The following is a 6000-nucleotide window of genomic DNA, read 5'->3' on the forward strand; positions in this document are numbered from 1 at the left end:
CCTTAAATTTCAGTCTATTTTCTTTTTTTTCTTCTACCTCTCTCTTTCGCTCTCTCACTCTTCTTTTTTTTTCATTTCTCAACGAATTGTATAATTAATTAATTAATGTTTGCAACAGCAGTAAGAACTTTTGTAATTGCCATTTTCCGTTTTAACTTAGAAATATGTTTATTTAAATAAAGAGTTTCATTTCACTTTTGTCTTTGATATAATTTGTTTACTGAAACTTATATTCATTTATCAGTTTTATTTGTTTATTATTTATCGAATGCACTGTTAGTTAATTATTTAGCTATTACAATTCAAATTGTTATAGCTATTTTATTATTTTTTTATTATTGTCATCATTAATATTCTTTGTGTAATTATTGTTATTCTTGTTATTGTTTGTGTCAATATTGCTATTGTTGTTGTTGTTATCGTTGCTATTGTTATCATTGTTGTTGCTACTATTATTATTATTGTTGCTGTTATTGTTATTATTGTGCTTGTTGTTATCATTGTTTGTTTTCGTTTTTGTTGTTATTATTATTGTTGTCTAACTGTTATTTTGAACAAATGCACAGATACATTTGCATTTGATTCTTTCTTCCAAAAATGTTTCATTTTATTCTTTTCGATTTTTCCAATTTTTTCATATGCAAATTATCCATTACGTATTTTGCTAGAAACTATCATATTTTTGTATTCCTTCCTTATTTCATCCTTATATTTCATTTCATTCAAGGACATTTTATAATTTTTGTTGAGTTTTCCTCAGGAAAAAAAAAATTTGCTATCAAATTCCTTTCTACTGGACAAAAACTCATTCATTAAATTCCTTTCCGCGGGATGGAAAAATCATTCAATGAATTTCTTTCCGAGAAACACAAAAATACTTATTGAATTTCTTGTTAGAGTGAAATAGAAAATTTCCCATTGATTTTTCTTCAATGGTTGGAACATTTATCTCGCCTTTTTTTTTCACTTTTCAATCAATATTGCAAAGTGCATTATGATTTGCTTAAAAGACTACGTTCTCTTTCTCTCTTTCTCTTTCCCTCTCTTTCTCTCTCCCTCCCTCTTTTGCAAATAAAATCGGAGTATATACATTTCCATCATTTTTTTATTTGGTTTGCCAGAAACTTCTATTATCTATTTTAGTGTTCTTTTCCTTTTGTTGTTCCTATTTTATATGTATGTTGGTGATATATTGATAAAGAACACTGATAAACATCTCTTTAGCTTAACTTTTAGCTAATTCATTTTTACATTTGTTATTATCATCGATAGGAAAAAGAAGACAAAAAAAAAAAAAGAAAAAAAACAAAAAGACTGAAATATGTATGAATAAATTTTTTAATATTTTACCATTCTTCTGTTTAAATTTTGAAAGTTTTCAACTTATATAAAATTTGAAAGTAATCAGCAAAAATTATCAGAAAACATAACTATAATATTAAATAAAATATTAGTTAATAAAAAAAGATAGTGATAATAGTAATGCTGACGGTTATGATGATAATTCAACATTTTATTTCATATTTTGTATACAATAATGAAAATGAAATTGTTACTTTTAAAATGTTAAACATTTTAAAAGTTCAATGATTCATTTATCAGAATAAACGCTCAAATAAATTATTCATTTTGTAAAATAATTTTAACTGATACTAGTTCTCATACAATCATTGTATATAGTACTACATTTTTTCCTCTGTTTTCTTCGATGTAAATATCATTCGTATAGTGAATAAACTTTCGAGTATTTTAAAAAATAATTGAATCAAGTTAAATTTTATAGTATATTATTTAAAAACTTCACATTTTAATAATTTATGAATAATTTATTGTTTATTATTATTCATTACTATTATTACTACTGCTGTTATTGCTTTTGTTGTTATTAAATATTGATTATTATTATTGGTTATTATTATTTATTATTATTATTGTTATTATTTATTGTTATCATTCAAGATCGTTATTATTATTTGCTATATAAATAGATAATTTTTATTATTAGCAATGTATTTTTAAAAATGATATGGAAAAATAAAAATTTATTTCACTATTCTATCATTTAAATCTTGTCAATTTAAAAAAACAAAAGTGGTACAAAGTAAAAAATAAAAATAAAAGATAAAAAATTGATCAATCAATATTGCCATATTTCAACATTGCATGCATTTTATTATAATTATATCAATATCTTTTTTCTTTTTTTTTCTTAAATCATTTAATAATGTTTAAATTTGGTAATGGCGTAAAAATTTTGTTGTATTGTATTTCGATCCTTTGATTCATCAATAAATTAATTAATAAATTAATTAATTTGATAATTGTTCATCTGTTTCAAATTCGCCCTATTTCATATTATTTTTTGTCTTAATTTTATTCATTATTAATTTCATTGATAATAAATAGATAAAGATGAAAAATAATTTAATCCTCCAAAAAGTCAAAAAATATTTATTGCATTTTATTTATTTATTTTCTTTTTTTTTGCGATAGCTGTAGGGAAAAAATAGCATAATAGGAGCAGAAAAGTGTTGATAATTATGGAAAAAAAATGAAAAATCTGGACTTTCTTCAAATTGTTTATTTCAGGTTTTTGAAATACAAAAACATGCACATAAATTTCACACAGCTCATTTGTTCATCGATAGATGAAAAAGTGTATTAATGCGATTTTAATGATAAGTAAATGATATGGTTGAAGGAGAAAGAATGAGAAACGAATAATTTCCGCATCTTTTGAAGTTAAAAATTTTTTAAATAATTTTGGAATATATGAAGCGAAATGTTTAATTTTTACAAATGATACTTTGCTATATTTTCAATCTTTATTTTTTATTTTTCATTTTTGAATGTTGTTAGCTGTGAATAATTGGTTTAGTAATTTCAGTTAATTAAAACATTCAAAATTATAATTGATGACGAATAATCATAATAATCATTTTGATAACTAGCTATATGTCAATTAATTAGCTTAAATAGCATTTAAATCCATTCTTAACTGTTATTTTTGGTTGTTTTAGAAATCAGTTTATCGTCTTGTTTTTCTTTTTTTTTATTTTTATTTGTTTAAAATTTTATCATTTCTTTCTTTCTGATTTGATGAGTAATTTAAAATCATGAAAAATAAAATTCAATATGCATAAGTTTTTTTTCTTAGTAAAAAAAAAAAAAAAAAAAAAAAAAAAACAAAAAACATTATTAGTAAGAAAAAGAAATGCAATTAAGCATTATTTTAAGAATATATATCAATCATATGAAATAGATGATATTAATTTAAAAAAAATATATGAATGATTTGATTGATCATTACTGATTAAAAATTAAAGGACACTGTAAAAGCTTTAAATTGACAGGGCGAAAAAAAATGAAGGAAAGAAAGAAATGGAATGAAAAACATTATTTAATTAGATGTTTTCATCTTATTTGATTAGTTTTATTTTTATTTTTTTCAACTCATTGTATGGTATGTAATGATAATAAAATGATAAGTTATAATGATCAATGATAAGTGAACAAGCAAATCAATTATTGTTGTCCTTTTCTTCTTTACCTCTTAAATAAACTGTAATTTGTTTGAGCAAATATTTTCTATTATCTTAGAAAAAGGAAAGCAAAAATATTCCATTAATTGAGTGATAATAATTTCCAATTCAGTATTATCATTATAATGATATAATTAACTTATAGAAAGTATTAGTTATTATTAATTACTATGGATTATATTTCAGTGCAATTTTTCAACTTATTTTTAAAGCTAAGTCAATTTTTTAGAAAACATAGTGGACTTCAATATTCTTTCTCTAAAGTATAATAATAATAACAGTAATAATAGTAATAATAATAATAAAAATAAAAATAATAATAAATAATAATAATAATAGTAATAGTAATAATAATAATAATAATAATAATCAAGTTTCTAGTTAACAGCTTCAGTTTATTATCAAATAAATTCCTTTTGTTTGAACTTTTCTATTCCTTTTTTTTACTAATTTCCTTCTTTTTCTTACTTTTCTTTTAAGCAAATAATTGATCTCATTTTTTTTAAAAAAAATTCAGCTTCTTTGCATTTGTTTTCTTCACATCTTAAATAATAATTGATTTAAAAGAAATACTTAAATGTTGAGAACCAATACATAAATTTTTTTCTTATATTCTTTTTTTGAAAGAGATATTATTAGAAAATATTATTTATGTGATCGTTATGATTTATAGCTTCCGGTAAAGCTATTTAAAATTTTATAATCTTTTCTTTGTTTTTTTTTTTTTTTTTTAAAGAAAAAGAAAACTTTTCTTTATTCTGTACTTTAAGCAGTAGGAAAATTTTGTATTTTAGTAAACTTTGAAAAGTAAGAAACATTTGAAAAAATCTTTAAATTATGCATTATAGTATTTTTTTAGTTTCATATATTTTTCAAATAATTAGATAATAAAGGATAATTTTTTTAAGCACGAGAAAAGCTGTCACGGTGAAAATAAAACAACTGAAAGAAAGGTAAAATGTCATCATCAAAGTCTGATTGATATATCAGTATAACTTTTATGTCTCATCAAAATAACATAAAAAATTTTTTTTTCTCTCATGAAATATCGACTAAAATTGCACTTTTGTCAACAAAATACCGGTCGAAATTTCTATTTCAACAAAATATTACAAAACAAAAAAAAAAAAAAAAAAAGAAAGAGAAAAAATTTTTGCATACCATAAAATATTGATAGAAATTTTTGAATATTGAAGAAAAATTAAAGCCTTTTTACTTTCTTTTTTTTTTTTAATCAGTTATATATGTGATTGTTTTATAAATAAAGAATTTAGGTAAGAAAATTTTTTTTTTTAAAAAAATGAGATTTCCTGTCTTGTCGCTATTGCTGTTGTTGTTTATTACAATTCTTGTTTATTCATTTGCTTACTTATTTATTTATTCGATGTGTGTTGGAATTATTGTTTTCTTCAAAAAAAAAAAAAAAAAAAGCAGAAAGAAAATTAAAATAATATTATTTATTCAATAAAATTATATATCATTTTATTGTTAAAAATTACAGTTCATTTGATTCGTTTTTAATTTTTTTCCGACTTTTTAAACAATTATTAATTTCATTTTTAGTTTTATTCTTTTTCTTTCCTTTTTTTTTTTTTTTTTGATATATTAATGAAAATTTATATTTGAAACGTAAATTTTTATGTTATTTGATATATATCAAAATGAAATTTTTTTTTTTTTAAAAATAATAATACAAATTCATTCATTCCTTTCATTTTTTCATTTTTTTTTTTTTGTTTCATTTTGTTTTTCTTTCTTCTTTCTTGTCCCCTCTTTCATCTCATTTCATTCTTGTTGTTTTTTTTTTTTTTTTTCACTGTCTGCTTTTCCTCGTCTCTTCGAAATGTTCTTTTTTCCCAATCTTAAAAAAATGAATTACTTTTGTTTACAAATATTTCAATAAACATTGGAAGAAAATTTACATTTTATTGAGATTTTTTGAATTGTTTGATAATAATAACTTTATGTTTTTTTATTATTTTATAATTGAGTTTTCTCCATTTTTTTTTTGATATATTAAGGAAATGAAATATTTTGTTTATTTTTAAGGATTTTAAATTGAAAATCTTAGAAAAACAATTTTAAATTTTCAGAAATTTATATATCAAAAAGAAAAAAGAGAGAAAGGAATTGTTAAACAGAATACAAAATGAATATAGAAATTTGTGCGGTGACCATCTATTCGGTTTATATTTTTAAAATCAGTTAGCTTGCAAGTAAATTTCATTTTTTTTTAATTTCCAATTTAATTGTCAAATTTATGTTACCGTTTATTACATATTTCAGTTTTTAATTTAGCTACTTTTGATTTAATGATTAAACAGAAATAAATGAAAAAGAGGTAAATAAACATTTTGATGAAATTAGATATTGCACAAAAAGATCATGGATTAATTTTTCTTTCCTTTTATTTTTTTTTAATACATAAACAAAAATAAAAAAGAAAGAAAAAATACAA

This window comes from Brugia malayi (genome assembly GCF_000002995.4).
Source record: "Brugia malayi strain FR3 genome assembly, contig: Bm_v4_Chr2_contig_001, whole genome shotgun sequence".
NCBI classification, from domain to species: Eukaryota; Metazoa; Nematoda; class Chromadorea; order Rhabditida; family Onchocercidae; genus Brugia; species Brugia malayi.